Raw genomic sequence first — 18,380 nt, forward strand, 5'->3', positions numbered from 1 at the left:
ATATTCCATCATAGTAGAATTCGCCTTTTGGATCGAGGATTTGCTCAACAATAAATGCGGAGAATTGTTCTTGAATCGCCATAATCTTTTCCTCCGGTATGAGTTTATCGCGCATCTCCCCGACCTATGGAAAAAGGGGATAATTAATTTCGACTAATTAAAATACGAGTTCAAATATTAACAAGTTTTTTACTTACTTCCTCCTCCCAATCTGTCCAGCCCTTTGGAGGACCTACCAGACCATGGATGTTCTCGCATACATAGTATGCGCACAATACAGTGCCTGGTTTCTGCCTCATACACTTTAAGAGAGAAGAAATTATCAGGTATTTACATAAATATATAATAAAACTAATGAATCGTGCAACGAATCATCCAAGTGCGTACCGGAAAATCTGTCTTGATCTTCAATTTCTTGTCAAATTTGCCTAGATGATTTTTAGCGAATTCTTTCCAAACCATGTGCATGATTAGAACAATTATAGTCAAGTAACAAAGTGATTCAAATTATCGGTCATCGACGGAGTAGTGGTAGAATTACTTTTTCATCATGTTAAGAAGATTTTCGTGTTGTTCTGGAGGTCTCCTCAATGAGTCCATAACCACGAGTAGGCTCTTCTCGGGAATTATGACAATTAGGACAAAGTGTTCACTGCAAGATTATACGGAGGCAGTTCTTGGTAGTTAAGGTTTAAACAATTCGATTACAGAATAGAAAGAGTTAGACGGAAGGAATCACTCACGCAAAGTTGTAAGGAAACAATATCATTTGCTTGTTGTGATGAACGCTTATGTACTTGAACAAGTTTTGGAATATCTCATCGGAATTGTCACGTAGAAGCCTCCAATTACTAGTAATTGGGTCGATGAAGCCGAGGTGAGAGTATCCCTTTCTTCTGCAAGTTTGTATCTCCATTCTACATGATACCGAATAAATCAAGAGATCAGTATGTTGAGATCATGCAAAACAATACGTAAGGAGAGTAAAATACTTACAGAACCCACAAGCTGACGATAGAGATGTCGAGGGCCTCCTGATGGAATAGTTGGTAAATTTCTTCCCAGTTTATCCATATAATGGCCTCCCCCCGTAAGAAATCGTCATCTTTAATCTTTGCGCCCTGCATGAAGATGCAATCGGCCATCGCACGCATGTAGTGCTGGTGCAGCTTATACATTTGCGTTGGAAGCACAAACACTACTTCGGGGGGTACAAGAGTTTTGCCGATCTCAAACGTCCATTTGACGACCACATCGTCCTTTGGAATATCTTCTCCCCCTGCAATCTGAGCCGCCGTCAGGTTTGATTCTTTCAAAAATGTAACAAAGTCTTGTTCTTGCGTCGTCTGTCCCACTACGAGAGGCTCTATTGATTGTTTCTTTTGGGCTCCGAGCTGTGGAACGTCGGATGACGATGACTTTGATTGTCTCTTCTTTTTCTCAGTAGTTTTGATAATTGTGCGTTCGTAGTCTGAAGGGGGTCTCTCGGAATGAATTTTCTCTTATTTGCTTCGCATATTCCCTTAAAAAAATTCAAATCTATCGGATTTATCACTTTCTCGGGCTCCGGCTTCGGCTTCGGCTTGAAGTGCTCTTTAACTCTTTCTTGAGTTATCCGATCGCATTCTTCGAGGCTCATGTCCCAGGGTTTAATAGGAGCCTCCTTGGTTTTCTTCTCCTTTTCCTTCTTCTTTGGAGGCTCCTTAGCTGGTGCAGCTACCTTCTTTGCCGGCGGCCGTTTCTGCTTCTTTGCCGGCGGCGGAGGGGGTGACCATGGAGGTGACGGTGATGCTTGAGTGTTCATCGGTGCATGAGATGATGGTGATGGAGAATGTGCCGGTGATCCTTGCCGAGACAGTGCTGCCCTTGGGGAGTTTTGCGGAGATGCCGGTCTTGGAGACGCATGCTGAGATGCCGGTCTTGGTGTTTGATCATCCGACTTTAGGACAATGTAGCGCTTATCCCATTGGATGTAGCCATGAATGGCTTCTGCTAGTGTCCTCTCCCCATCGCCTCCATGAATATCAAGCTCGAGCGTCTCCCAACCCTGGCACACCTGCTCCACCCCAACTCTTGTGTATCTAGGCGGAATTTGCTGCCCGTGGTACACGTCGCCTGGTTGGGTTGGCATGGCGGTACCGTACGCAACAGTGAACATTAAGTTCTTAACGGCAGTCTGCAGGTCACAAGGTGTCTGCTGGGTCATCTCATCCACTGGAAATCGCTGTGGGGCCGACGCTTCAACTGCGGCCTGGATCCCCGTTGGCTCGGCGACGGCGACGTCTGTGTAAGCCCAGCTGCTTTTTCGCTGAGACTGGTGATCAGCTGCGACATTAGGCTCTGGAGGCACCGTTTGGGCTTGCTGTTGCTGGCTCATTGCTATGGCCACTTGGCTTTGAACCTCTTCCTCCAGTCTTTGATCGTGTGACATGAGCCGTTCCTCTAGCCTTCGCATGTGCTCCCGCTCATCATTCTTTCTTCTTTGCCGGCTTCTATATGATTCAATGTAATCCCTGAACCCATACTTCCACGGAACCACGCCTTTGCCTCTTGTGCGGCCCGGATGCTCTGGATTCCCAAGGGCGTAAGTCAGCTCGTCCCTCTCTCTATCCGGCTTGAATGTTCCCTCAGCCGCTGCTTGTATGGCCTCCTGTAGTCTCTGGGCTGCTTGCTGGATGTTTGGCCCAAAGATGCAGTCACCAGTCAATGGGTCCAAGCTTCCCCCGTGACCATAAAACCAGGTCCTTGACCTTTCAGGCCAGTTCATGGTCGCAGGTTGGATGCCTCTGTCAAGCAGATCCTGCTCCATCTTCTCTCATTTGGGTACTGCAAGCTTGTAGCCTCCTTGGCCTAGAGTGTGATGGTACACTTTCTTCGAGGCGTTGTCTTTGGCCTTCTGTACCTTCTCAAGCCCAAGCTCTGAAGACTTGTATTCCACAAATGCATCCCAGTGACCCCTGAGCTTTTCGAGCTCGCCGGTAAATACGGGTGTGGTCTCGGTCTTGATATATTTCTTCGTCAAAATTTTCTTGAATGATCGCAGCTGTTCGGCCATCTTACTCAGGGTCTAGCGCTTGCATATCTCTTCGGATTCAGCTGGAACCGTGAAGTTTTTCTTAAGCTCCCGCCAGCACCATTCTTTTTCTCTTTCGGGTACCGCATCCCGTTCCTCGCTTGGATTGGAAGCTTTCCAGAGCCTGAAGCTGATCGGGATGTGGTCCCTGACAATACATCTGGATTGTCTTATGAATTTTTTGGCGGCAGCTTCTGGAGCGATCGGTTCGCCATCTGGACCAACTTCCGTTATAATGAACTGCCCTTCCAGTTTTTTTGTTGGGCCTCGCTTCGTCTTTTTCTGCTGCGACGATGATCCAGACGGCTATAAAAAAACATTCATAGTATTCATACAGATTCAGATGAAAATATGATTGTCACTACAAATAAGTATAGTTGTGATATGTACATTAGCACTTTGTTCAGCAGCAGCGTCATCCTGAATAGATGGTGCCTCAATTCCATCACCAGACATATTCAAATATATGTCGGTATTGCTGCCATCATCAGCTTGTTCAGGGACATCTCCTTGACCTTCGCCAATCTTATTCAACAGGAACTGTTCGTCTTCCGCGTCTGTGTGTCGCGGGTCCATCGTAACTAAAATATGAATACAAATAAAACCCTTAAAAATTCTCTAAATAATCCACATATTTGCGAGCATTTAACTAAGTACCAATTGATGGACGAGGTCGAGTAATATTCTCTAAGTAATTCAAGAAATAAACTTGAAATCATCTATATATGAAATATTCTAGACGGTTTTTTCACTAAGTAATTCAAGAAATATATATGAAATATTTAAAAGAAATTTAAACTCACTTTACACATACATACATACATACATTCATACATTTAAAAATTTGTACATATACGTTTATTTACACAACAAATTATGATTTCACTATTAACAACTAATTATGATTTCACTCTAAATAACATGAACTCTAAATTATGATTTCAAATTATGAGCATGTCCCAAAGTTACATGAGTGTAGCTTCCTAGCTACTAAAAATGAGCCATAATTGGTCGACGATGTCGATCTCAGAGCTGCCAGTTGCAATGCTAACTGTGGAAATGATAAGGCAGCACGGCTTATATAGTAAAATCCATCAATATTGCATATAGAAGGAGCAGATGTCTTCATCCAGGCCCCGCAGTGTCAATGGTAGAAAAGGTCATCTAACGATCGCAAAGATATATAGCATCCATCTTGGGCCTTCTTTGTGCTCGCCGATTGACTTGCTGCCGGTCCCTCCGGCTGGCTCCACAAACTTTGCACTTGAGGTTGCAGAACCTTGAGCCATGGATATCGTTGAACCTTCACTGGGCTAAGGCAGTAGCGAACATGCATGTTTTCACCAAATATGGGGATCACTAACAGCAGTCCTGAAGGTGGTCAGTGCTTAACCCAGACGAAAACATCAGTATAGCCATGTCTTATATATATAATTTTGGATTTGCAGGGCTACAGGCACGAACCAAGGTATCTTGCAGTAACAAAGCAGTTGCCATTTCATAGTGATTAAGCAGTAGCTTCCTAAGCTTCCCAATAAATAAGTAAACACTCGACACACTCTGAAAACTAAAAAGAACATTGGGGGGAACTACAGAGGCAGGAGCTTCCCAACGTAGTGAGAGGTTCTGGGCTTCAATGGAATGGAGAAGGTGTCGAGGGGACTCAGGAGATCGAGCTCTACCTTTGGGTAGTCGCGGCGTGGGCTGGGATGGCCTGTAGCGGCGGGTCGACGGCGAGCAGGGGATGGCGGCGCCGGCGAGGGCGTTACGGCGGCGGTGGTGTTCCGGCGAGTCTCCGGTGGGTTGGTCGGGGCTCTGGGCGGCGGCGACGTCGATGGCGGCGGCGGTGCTCGGCTCGCGCGGTGGGGGGAGCAGGGGACGGCGGCGGCACCAGGCGCAGATGAGAAACCAAGTGTTAGGGGAAGGGCGAATGAGGAAGTTATATGGGGGGGCCTTTTGTCCCGGGTGAAGCCACCACCCGGGACAAAAACACCTTTTGTCCCGGGTGCTGGCTTCACCCGGGACAAAAGGTGTTTTTGGGCGGGCCGGGAAAATTCCCAGCCCGCGGCCCACCTTTAGTCCCGGGTGGATCGACCACCCGGGACAAAAGGGGCCTGTTTTCCCTCGTTCCCGCCTAATCTTATGTTTGTTTTTGTTTCTTTTTACTTCTCTTTTAAAATTGGCTTTCATTTGTTAATTCAGTTAATAAAATTATGATTCCAAAAATTATTGAACAAAATTTCTTATCTCTATATAAACTTGATACACGCAACAAAAATAATAAATTTTCATTCAAGTGATTGGGGCAATGAAATATCTAACTTTTTTGAAATCATATTTGTTATTTTGACCATGCAAAAATATATTAGGTGAATTTTTTTTCAAACTGTTGCTTTTCGACAGAAAGTCGATTCTATCACGATATTAACGTTTAAAAAGTGAATTTTAGATAAAATTAACCAATTTCATGATATTAATGAGTAGTGTGTGAGTTTGAGAGATAGTGTGTGTTAGTGAGATTGTGTGTGTTAGTGAGAGAGTATAGTGTGTTAATGTGAATGTAATTTCATGAAATAAATAAAATTAGTTGAGTAATCCATTATTGAATGAAAATTATAATTGAGTCTAGTAATTAAGTGAAAAATATATAAAATAATATATATAACACATAAAGTATAATTGTACAGTACATATATAATAAAAGTATTCGAATTGCGATTATGTTTTTATACAATAATATAAAATGATTCAAGTACATGAAGGATTAGTGGTAACAGATTTTCTCTTCATAAATGTCCCTTGATTATGACAACAAAATTATTATATTCTTCTGACAAGTCTGTCTTGTCCTCCACTCCAACGATGTTTCTCTTTCCTGATAGAACTATGTGTTGCTTAGGCTCATCCTTTTGCTTATTTATCCCCTTCTTTGGCTTGCTGGACATGTCCTTAATGTAGAAAACCTAAGCGACATCCTGGGCTAGGACAAATGGCTCATCTCTATACCCAAGATTGTTGAGATCAACTATTATCATCCCATACTCATGTTTTGTTACCCCTCCTCCAGATAGATTAACCCATTGGCAACGAAATAGAGGCACCTTGAAATTGGGACCGTAATCCAGCTCCCATATCTCTTCAATGTAGCCGTAATATGTGTCTTTTTTTCCATTATTGTCTGTGGCATCCATACGAACACTGCTGTTTTGGTTGGTACTCTTGTTATCTTGGGTTATCGTATAAAATGTGTTTCCATTTATCTCGTACCCTTGGTATGTTAAGATATTCTAAGATGGTCCCCTAGCCAATAAGAACAGTTGTTCACTTATATCCATGTTATGCATTAGATGCTTCCGCAACCAGCTGCAGAAGGTGTTCATGTGCTCACGTGTAATCCATGCCTCAGACTTTTCCGGGAAATTGGAGAACAGAATTTTCTTGTGTTCCTCGATATATGGGTCAACCAAGGATGATTGTTGAAGAACCGTATAATGTGCTTTCTTGAATGAGATCACCTGTGCAGACATAAGATTTTTTTCCTAATGTACCCTTTCCAGTTAGTCTCCCCTCATATCGCGATTCAGGGACTCCAATCGGTTTAAGGTCATCAATAAAGTCAACACAAAAGTCAATGACCTCCTCAGTTCCGTAGGCACTGGCGATGCTTCCTTCTGGATGAGCTCTATTACGAACACATTTCTTGAGTACCCCCATGAACCTTTCGAATGGGAACATGTTGTGTAGAAATATTGGTCTGAGGATATCAATCTCTTTCACAAGGTGCACTAGAAGATGTGTCATGATGTTGAAGAAAGATGGTGGAAATATCAGCTCAAAGCCAACAAGGCATTGCACCACATCGTTTTGCAGCTTTATCAAATTCTCCGGGTCAATTATCTTCTGAGAAACTGCGTTGAGGAATGCACATATCTTCACGATGGTTAACCGGACATTATCAGGCAGAATCCCCCGCAGCACAACCGGAAGTAGTTCGGTCATAAGCACATGGCAGTCATGGGACTTGAGATTTGTAAATTTCTTCTCTGCCAAATTTAAGATTCCTTTTATATTAGATGAGTAACCAGATGGAACCTTTATACTGCTCAAGCAGTCAAACATGGTTTCTTTCTCTTCCTTGCTAAGAGTATAGCTGGCAGGACTTAAGTATTGTCGTCCATTATCTCGCTGTTGTGGATGTAAGGCATCTCGTTCTTCCATACGTTGCAATTCTTGACGTGCTTCTACTGTATCTTTTGTCTTTCCGTACACTCCCAAGAATGCTATCAGGTTGACGCAAAAATTCTTCGTGAGGTGCATCACATCAATTGCATGACGAACATCTAAGACTTCCCAATATGGTAGCTCCCAAAATATAGATTTCTTCTTCCACATGGGCGCCATTCCGTTTTCGTTCGGAACAGGTTGGCTACCAGATCCCTTTCCAAAAATAACTTCTAGATCTTTTACCATGTTGAAGACGTCTTTACCACTACGGTGCATCGGTTTTGTTCGGTGGTCCGCTTGGCCTTTGAAATGCTTGCCCTTCTTTCGTACCGCATGCCTGATGGGAAGAAACCGACGATGACCCATGTATACAACTTTCTTACAGTGAGTCAACCATATATTATCGGTATCATCTAAACAGTGTGTGCATGCTTTGTATCCCTTGTTCGAATGTCCTGACAAGTTACTAAGAGCAGGCTAGTCATTGATTGTTACGAACAGCAATGCTCGTAGGTTGAAGTTTTCCTGTTTGTATTCATCCCACATCCATACACCTTCATCGCCCCAGAGAAATAAGAGTTCTTCGACCAATGGTTTTAGGTACACATCAATGTCATTTTCGGGCTGCTTTGGACCCTGGATAAGCACTGGCATCATGATGAACTTTCGTTTCATGCAGAGCTATGGTGGAAGATTGTACAGACAAAGAGTCACAGGCCAAGTGCTATGACCACTGCTCATCTCACCAAAAGGATTCATGCCATCCGTACTCAAACCAAACCTTATGTTTCTCGCATCCAAATCAAATTCAGGGTACGTTCTATCTATTTTTCTCCACTGCGACCCATCAGCGGGGTGTCTCAACATTGAGTCTTTCTTGCGTTCCTCTTTGTGCCATCGCATCAACTTAGCATTATCTTTATTTCTAAACAGACGCTTCAAACGTGGTATTATAGGCGAATACCACATGACCTTTGCAGGAACTCTCTTCCGGGGAGGCTCCCCCTCGACATCTCCAGGATCATCTTTTCTAATCTTGTAACGCAATGCACTGCATACGGGACATGCATCCAAATTCTCGTACTCGCCTCGGTAGAGGATGCAGTCGTTGGGGCATGCATGTATCTTTTGAACTTCCAGTCCTAATGGGCAAACAAGTTTTTTGGCTTCATACGTTGTGGCAGGCAATTCGTTGTCCTTAGTAAGTATTTTTTTAACAAGTTTGAGTAATTCACCAAATCCCTTGTCGGATACACCATTTGTCGCCTTCCATTGCAGCAACTCCAAGATGGTGTCAAGTTTCTTCAATCCATTTTGACAATATGGGTACAACAACTTATGGTGGTCCTCTAACAACTTCTGGAACTTCAACCTCTCCGTTTCACTCTCACAGTCTGCCTGCACATTGTGCAATGCCTGCCCCAGATCGTCGCTGGGATCATTTTCTGCTACATCTACTCCGGGCTCTTCCACGGGAATATCGTCCTCGAATGCACCGATTCCAGCATTCCCGGGAAAGTGGTCGTCAAAATCTTCTTCTTCATTGTCTTCCATGGTAACCCCCTGTTCTCCATGCTTCATCCAACAAACATAATTCTCCATGAAACCGTTTGCGAAAATGTGGCTGTGTAGGATTCTTGAAGATGAGTAATCCTTGTTATTGTTGCAATGAACACACGGGCAGCACATAAAACCATTCTGCTTGTTTGCCTCAGCCACAGACAAAAAAAATAATGCAGGCCATCAATGAATTCTTTCGAACGTCGGTCAGCATTGTACATCCATTGCCGGTCCATCTGCATTTTAAAAAAATCGATTTGAATTCTTTACACGTATCGAATAAATAAAATATATCAAACCTAAATTAAACTAAATGTAACATAACATGAATAATTAAAAGATATGCAATATCCATCATACATCTTGATTAATTAAAAGGAGTACTTAATCCATTACAGAACTTAACAAAGGAGTACTATACATGAAACTTAAAAATTCGGTCAACAACACATAGGTTTTCAACCGTCCTTGCGTTGGAACGCAGAATGCTCTAACAGATTTCTTGCTGGCGCAGAAGAAGATGGCGGAGCTGAAACCTCCGAGTTTGGTGGTGACGAACCGTAACGCCGCAATAAATCCTCAAGATCAAACGGAGGTTCCTCGCCCCTTGCCATGCATTCTCTATATTCTTTTTCCAAATAATGGAGCGCTGCCCTATGAAAAGCACTAGGTTTTTTGGACCGACGACCTACTCGAGTTGTGCCCTTCTCTACAGAAGGACAACGATCACCCCCACCAGCGCCACTCCCACCAGCTGCTGAAGCCATATTTTACTGAAAAATACCTTTATTTCCCACAAAATTATAAATTCTTACCATTACAATGCAAAAATTATTTACTATTACAATTACAATGATCAGATTAATAACTCTTGCAAATAACAATGAAATCATATAAAAAAGACGAGCTATACACAATGAAATCATGAATAAAAAAATCATCTATCCACAATATGGTCATATATACAAGTACATCACATGAAGTGTCTACACTCATTCTAAAAATTTCTACTATCCACATACTCATCTAAATCTAAAAGAAAATCACACCTACATATGCAATCTAGCTAGCTAAATGTCCAAGAAATGAGCTAGCTACACATTTTCTCTATTTCTAAAGCATGAAATGAGCTATACAAGCCAAGAAGAGAAAAACAAGCCCCAAACCTTTAGCGCTGATGGATGGACGGGGAATCAAAGATCTTCACAAATGTGGTGAAGAAATGAGCAAGAACTCCTCTATCCCGAGCCAAGAACAGCAAGAAAACAAAGTGAGCTGAATGGCTCGGGCGGGGGGAGAGGGAAGGGGATAAGGGGCCCAAGGCCTTTTGTCCCGGTTGGAGGCACCAACCGGGACAAAATGGGGGCCTTTTGTCCCGGTTGGTGTCTCCAACTGGGACAAAATGCCCCTGTCCCCCGCTGGCCCGGCTAGCCGTTGGACCCGGGACAAAAGCCACATATTGTCCCGGGCCCAAAGGCTGCCGGGACAAATGGCCTGGAACAAAGGCCTGTTTTGTAGTAGTGTATAGTGCTTTCCATAGGACTGATCATATATCAGGAACTTGAAGGATGCATCTATTGATTTCACTATACAAGTTGTGGATTAGTATTTGGTGTCCTAGAATTATAATTTATTCAGAAATCCTTATATCAAACAACTTGGATTGCAAAACTGGGATGACACATATGTCATGTAGAGCACCACATAAAAAAAAATTAAGTTAAGCATTCAAAATAATTGAACAAAAATAAGGAATAACTACAAGATCTTGAATGATTAGGATATGCAGCAACTCATACTTGAATGATTAGGCTATGCAACATTTGTCTAATTATAAGAAGAATAAAACATACATCTCCTAAGAGATTTCGACAAACAGTAGAAGGGAATTTCAGCCAACAATGTTTATGAAGATTGCAACCTGATAGCTGACAAGCCTCACATGGTTAGTAGTAACCAGCAGTGCTTTGTACCACCTACTAACCTGCAACTGCAAAGCACCTGCAACTCTGCAAGGGTGTTAGTATACCTCAATAAAGAAAAAACAAACAAACTTCTATTCTGCAAGTAAAATATGAAAGAAGTACAACTTCTTTTACTCATCCTGTCTCACCACCGAGACCTCATCCTTGCCATCTCCAATGACGTCCTCCATCCTACCCTCTCTTCCTCAATGGCCTGAGACGCCTGCCACCTCTCAACGGTTAAATACACATTAATATTGATACTGACATATGAGGGTCTAACATGAAAAGAAATTACAGGCCAATCAGAATATAAAAGAAATTATGCATACAAGATATTTTGAGTTGTCAATATAAATCAAAGAAAATGAACTTAAATACTTGGACAACAACAGGTTCTCGACATACATTAGGTTGTTAACCAGACACACAATGTCGTCATCAGATCGTAGAAGTGAGGTTTCAAATTAATGTTAGGAGCACAGGTGGAAAGTTCAGAATTACCATATGCTTCTCCTTCACTTTTGATGACTGCAGCAAGTCTGCAACGCCAAGTTGAAACAACTCCAAGTTGCACAGGTGTTGTGTAGTTCATTAGGATGTGAACAATGACCTTCAAATAGTTGGCATGTTCTGCAAATATGATTTTTCAAATAATAGTTTGCACTAAATTGATCAAGTGTGGGTGAAAATCTTCTCTTGCACGAGCTTCTTGATGAATGGAATGTAGATCAGCAGCTGCTCAGTTCCAAATGTGTGAACCATTATGCAAGTGTTTATGGCATAAAAATCTACCAAAGCTTGGAAACGATGCATAATGAAGCTAGGAATTCGGTCATAACTAATTTTCTAGAAATCAAAAGATATTGATGCAAAAAAAAAGCCTATATGTAATGGTAGCTTACTGATTGTTAACGCTTTACACATTCCAAAGAAATATATATTGCCAACGTAGTAATAGCTAAATCCCAAATGTTAGGCAAGAAAATTTATTAACTTACAGGCAGAAAGCTACATAGAGCTTTCTTTAGGCAGCACATCATATATTCAGAGAAAGAAAAATATATACAACGAGCAGCTAAGCTCTCAAATAACCTGGTTATTGCTAAAGCCTCCTCTCACCATCGTATTTTAAACACAAAGAGAATGATTTAGAGTTCCCACTTCTACAGACAAAGAAAAATTATGATAGACCGGCACAGGGAGATATTGGAAAAAGAAGACAAATTATGAGGGACCAATACATGCTGCCCATTTGAAAAGATCTATATTTAGTACAAAAGCAGAACAATGAAACTGAAATAGTGCTACGAGGGGCTTCGCCATGTTTGCTTCGCCTCCCCCGCCCCCTCCCCGACGTCCCAAACCCATCCACCATCCGCCCGCCGCCGCTCACTCCAAGCCCGGCGGCCACCTTCCCGTCCTCCCCACCCCTCCCGGCGACCGGTTGTGGCAAGTCCCAGTGTTGGTGCCGCGACACCCCGCCGTCCGGGAAGACTGGCGGCGACGCTCCCAGCCCCTCCTTAAAGGAAGTCTTGCTGGCCGCCATTGAGTCGACGGCGCCGCCGGCAGTCCCTCCTCCTGCTCCTGCAACCCATCGTGACTGCGTCTCCCCTCAAGTTGTGGAGCATCCGCGCGACCCCACTCCCCTGCTTCCTCCCTGGGCACTGCAGTCGATGGTTGGGTGATCGTGGTGAGCCGGCGTACACGCAAGAATCTCTGTCGCCAGGAACAGCCCCCCCGCCGTCCCGTGCCGGTTGATCTCAGGGGAAAGTGTTCCAACTGCTTTTCCCCTGGTCACCGTGCGGTGGCCTGCAAGATTGGCACGTGCTGCTTCTGTTGCCGGGCAGTGGGTCATCGCTCCTACACTTGCCCAAACCGTCGCCCATTGCCTGCCGCTGCATCCCACAGGTTGGTGTGGCAGCCTATCTCGGACCCGACGGTGATGGCTGCTCGGCCTGCCAACGCTCCGGCATCGTCCGAGAAGGGTGATCCTGGTGTGGGCGACACCCCTGCCCGGCGGCGAAAGCGGGTGCGGAAGTGAAGACGTAACCCCGCCCTCCAAGCCTCTGCCCCTGAGGAATCCGGCGACTCTCCCTCTCGCATCGGGGGAGGAAGACGGTGCGGCTGTCACTGCCGGACTTTCTCGGCGACCGCGCCGGGTGATTCAGCGCTCGGCGATCATGGACCAAAGGGAAGAAGCTCTTAGTGGCAAGGCCCTCGTCGCGTCAGTGATCGCAGACAATCCTGAAGCCCTTGCTGATTCCATCTTGCCGGCGATCGCCTCACGGTTTGAGATTGAGAGCTCACTGGCCATCCACCATTTGGGGCCGGCGAGTTTCCTTTTGATTTCACCGGATGAGGCCACGGCAACAATTATTCTCGGTGATAGCAGGCCGATCCACCTACCCTTTGGCTGCCTGCATGTCATGCGATGGTCACGCTTCCTGTCTTTGTCGTCGGCGAGTGTTCTTCCGTTTAACATGGAGGTAGAGCTCAGAGGAATTCCGGCGCATGCCTGGGAGCTAGACACAGCGGCGCAACTTCTCAACAATTGCTGCCTTCCCTGTGGGATTCATCCTGTGTCTGATCCTCAGCGGGAAGTCTTTCGTTTGGCTGCGTGGTGCTCTAACCCAGGCGACATTCCTCCAACAATTGATCTTGAGATTCCTGAGCCGAAGGTTGTCAGGGAGGATGCAAGGAGGCGACGGTGCCTGGTCTACCCCATCTTGATCGCAGCGAAGCTCCTGGATCACCAGTCGTAGCATGATGGCCCTCCTCCCTCTCCACCTCCTGAGGATGGGGGTGGGGACGACGTTCACATACGGCGACGACGGCGGCGCCAGTTACCTCCGACGGTCTCTTCCCCGACTCCGGCATGCCATGGTCCCGCTCCGGCTGGGCCCCAGCGTGGCCCGGTTCATTCAAGGCTGGGCCCAAGCCCAATCGGGTGCAGGGGAATCGCCCGAGGAGACGTCCTGGGCACTCGGTCGACGAGGCTGTCGCTGGAATCCCCAAAGAAGCCGCGACACCCGAACTTTCCATTAATGAGGCAGCGGCGGCGGATTTCAGTTTCTCGGCCCCGCCCCCTCCTTCAGTTCCTGCACCGGTGGCTCCTACCGCCCCTGTGGGACCAGCAGACGTTGCAACCCCCACCCCAGCCCCTGCTTCACGTGTGTGCCAGCCCGCCGTGTTCGCGACTCCGGCCCCCGCATCCCCGCGGATGTGGCTGTTGATGTCAAGACACGTGCGCAGGCCACCGTGTCAGGCTTCACCAATGTCCCTGCTATTCCAGCAGGCTCTGTTCTCCCTGTGGACAGAGCTAACGACGATACGGCGCTCTCCTTGGCGCTGGCAAGGATGTTGTTGGTTGCTGAGGATGCGTCTCCGATGCCTCCAACCACCGTTGAGGGCGCTCCTCCGGCGATCATCACTACTACAACCGACGATGGCACTCTTCCGGTGGATGTACCCACCATGGAAGGTGATTCAATGCCTCAGGCGGCATGGACAGCAGAGCAGGTGGTTGAGATTGACCTGTCTCCGGTGGGCACCCCTCCGGTCCTCGTGACCACCGTGGCGCCCGTAGCGTGCCCGGCGGGGGTCGCTGAGGAGGATCCCAGACACTCTATCGAGGTAGTGATGCATAAAGTGAGCATAGGCACTACCTATGGCGCCCGGCCATCACCGTTGGTGCCAAGCTTTCCCCTGTGTGGCAAAGGGATCAAGTAGTCTCAATATCCGCGAGAAACAGACGATTCGAATCGGATTTCCAACCTTGCAAGGTAAACCTAACACACACGTTTGGAACACCGTCGGGTCATTCCCAAACAACCGTTGACCTTTCATTCCGGCTTGTGGATAGGGTCACTCTTCCCGACTACAGGGCACCAACTTCCTCCCTGCACCCGTAGTGTTGCATAACATAAATATAAATAAAAACCTACTTCTAAGAGAGAGTGAAAGGTATATCCACTTACCGGTCCGATCAGCTACTAGGCTTATCACGTACCATATTTACGGCATGTGGCTAGTACGTTCAAACATTTAACCACCGCTACCACACACCGCGGCCTTATCAAGTTCATCAACACAGACGAACTTCAACAAATCTGTCCATGATCCTTATAATGATTACATAAAGTAAACAAGCAACTCCTATAGAGCTCACGAGTGACAGGCAATCACTCGACTTTTACCGGTCCTATTAGCATAGCAATTACTCGAACTCAAGTCTAGTGTTCAGTACATAGGTTTCTAGGATCATGCATATAGGGTTTCAATTCAAATCCTAAGAACTCTAAATGCACAAGTAAGTAGTATATAAAGTGCATAATTTGAAATACTGGGTTTATGTCCGGGGCTTGCCTTCACGGTAGTCACTAGCTTAATCAGCCTTGGGCTTTTCCGGACTTTGGTCCGGGTCTTCAGTCAGTGTAGTGGCATTCACCTGGGCTTTTTGATCACCTCCTTCGGATTATGGAATCAGCTCGTACGTCCCGTCCGCTAGAACAGTTGTATCAATATGTGATGCAAGAAACGGTATTACAATCATACACACTTTGCGATAAAGTTGCAATCTAACAACTAGCAAACATAACTTAGCATATGGGCAATTGTTTATAGAGTAGTTCTAATCTTAACTTTACTTCATAAAATGAACTGGGTGGCACTTTTTTTTAAAAGCGAAATAAAATGCATGAAGTAATTTGACTATTTTAATTCATAAGTTAAGAACAGATTCTGCTACTACAAAATTTATACAAGATAGTACATCTAATCAGCAACTTGTAATAAAAATTTTACCTAAAAATAGTAAGGCATGAATACATGAAAAAATACTCAAAACAGATTATATTTAAACAAAGATGAATTTCTACAGAACAAACTACAACACTTATGAAGCTCAAAATTTCTCAGAACAGGACTCATATGCTTATGAACGTCTTATAATTTTTTTAGAATTTATCTAGGTATAAAACAAAAGTAATAATTTTGACAAAATTAAACCACATATGGTAAAACTAATTAGTACAGAAAGTTCTATAATGTTTCTGGATCCCAAATTTTACAGACATGAACATTTGACCAAAATAGAGTTGCAAAAATATTCTCAGATTTTTCTAAGCAAGGAAACTATTTATTATAAATAAAGCCTACTTAACAAGTATTAAAGCAAAGATATAGTTAAACAGATCTAAAATTTCTCAAACTTGTGCAACAACAAGGTTTTAGTGACATTCATGCATGAAAAAAGTTTCACACCCATAACTTTAATATTTCTACCAACATAAATACATTAGCAAAACTAGTAGATCTAGGAATCTTGAAACTTTGACCTAGTTAATAGTGTCAAAAAGGGTTCAAATTTTTACCAGGTACTAGTAATACTGCAAGGCATATTCTAGCTAAAAATCTCATGAAGTTACAAAGTTGATCTCCTAGAACATTTAAAGCCTATTTATTCTATTCTGTTTCTTGGATTAAAATGCAAACCAAAACTGAAGATGTGTATGTAACAAAACTTGTAGGTCTTGTAATAAGGATTTCAAAACATTTGGATTTGTATTTTTTTGATTTGAATTCTAGAGTTCATGTCGTTTTTACACTTGAGCCCCTGGAATCAAGTTTCTAAATTAGGAATAGGTCCTTCACCGAGAAACAAGAACAGAGCCGCCGTTTCGGCTCAGATTCCGGTGAAGTTCGGCACCGGTGGTGAGGGGAAGGTGGGGGAAAACAATGAGGAGCTCGAGCCGCACCTTTTTGGTGGCCCTGGCTCGGTGGGAGATGGTCGGAAGGGGGCTCGTTGATGGCGAGCAGCGGCGGTCGGCGTAGGGGAACGGCGGCGAGGATGCTCCGGCGGTCGAGGTTGGGAGAGGAGTGGCCGGGAAGCTGTGCGAGAGCTAGGTGGAGCTGGGGGTGGAGTCTGCGTGGGCGGAGCGGCCGTGGAGGAGCGAGGCGAAGGTGAGCTCAAGCTCGCCGGCGTTCGGGCGGGTGGTGGCGGCGTTCTGGAGGTTTGGGGCGGGGAGCTGGCGAGGGAACGGGGAAACTGGGATGCGGGGGTTTCCCTGGTGCTGAAGCGCGCGAGAGAAAGGGAGCCGGGGCTTTTCCCCGAGCTTGCCACGACGGCGGCGATGTGGCGGCCGCGGAGCACGACCGGGGTAGCATGGCGAGGGAAAAGGGGCTTCAGCACGGGTGGAGTGGGGCCAGGGGTTGCGGGAGTGCCGCGTGTGGCGGTGGGTAGCAGGAGGTGGCCTCCCGGCCTTCCTGAGCGGCGGCGACGCCGCTCTGTGCCGGCGGCAGAGGAAGCAGAGAGAGAGAGAGGAGGAAGATGACAGCTGGACCTGTTTGCAATTTCAAAAAAATTTAGGGGTCCTACTGTAAAACAAAAATAACTACTAAACTAGGGCTCAAATGAAAAAGTGCCGAACATGAAAGTTGTTTAACTTTTCAAGATCTACAACTTTGATGTTGTGCAAAATTTTATTTGACCAAAGGTTGAAAGGTTATTTTGAAAACATATAAAGGATTTTGAATTTAATGGACTTTCATCTTTTCCAAAGCAAATTCACCTTAATTTCAGACTGAAAAGTAAAATTTCCGATGTTCAAATTCTCCTTTTGCGACCGGGCCTCACACACCCTTGCCCTCGAGCACTTCAGGCAAATCCCCATGGGCAACCCAGTTTCCTCGCCAAGAAGCTCTACCATCTGCCTCCTTCCAGATGAGGAATCTACAATACGCGACATCCTTTTGCGATAGCGGCAATTGCGGGTGGTAAGCAGGGGTAGATTCTGGCGGCAATGGCCGGCGGCAAGAAGAGTAGTGGCGGGGAGGTGCGTTTGGCTCGGGTTCGGGCTCTCGGGTTGTTCTAAAGGATAATGCAGGGACAAAAGGGTCCTTTGTCGTGGGATGTGGCCAGACGCGTCAACAACCTAGTCTTGAACACATGGTCACGCCTAATCTGAATGGATGGAAATTACTTACATGCCCCTAAGCATCTCCCCCTTCTTCCCCTTTTCCCCTACCCCCCTGAATGGATCTGTATCCAGCACAAGCGCCAGCACTAGCCCGACGAGCGGTGTGGTTCTCATCGAGGTACACAATGACTCCGGCTCCGATTCCAGCATGGATTTCCCCGTGCCGGCGGCCGATTTGACGCCGGCCTTGTAACTGTCGGAGCCGACGAAGCGGACGTCGATGGACATCTCTATGGCCTCGCTGGCGGCCAAGCGCCCCCGGGGTCGCCCGCGGAAGGCTATGTCGCCATCCTCGGCCTTGCCGGTGGTCAAGCGCCCCCATGGCACCCACGAAAGGCTGTGTCACCCTCCTCGGCCTCGCCGGCGGACAAGCGCCCCCTGTGGGCGCACGCGGAAGGATGCGGCGACCTCCTCGGCCTTGGCGCCTTGCAAGGCCTTATCGCCAGAAAAGCGACCCAATGTAGCTCCGTCGAGGGCATCACCGCCAGCTAAACGGCCTCATAAAACACTTCCCAATCATTGGGCTGCTACTTTTCCAAGAAAGAGAGAATCAATGGACCCCAGACGAAATAGTCCCAA

Source organism: Panicum virgatum, chromosome 5K, assembly GCF_016808335.1.
Source record: "Panicum virgatum strain AP13 chromosome 5K, P.virgatum_v5, whole genome shotgun sequence".
Classification (NCBI taxonomy): Eukaryota; Viridiplantae; Streptophyta; class Magnoliopsida; order Poales; family Poaceae; genus Panicum; species Panicum virgatum.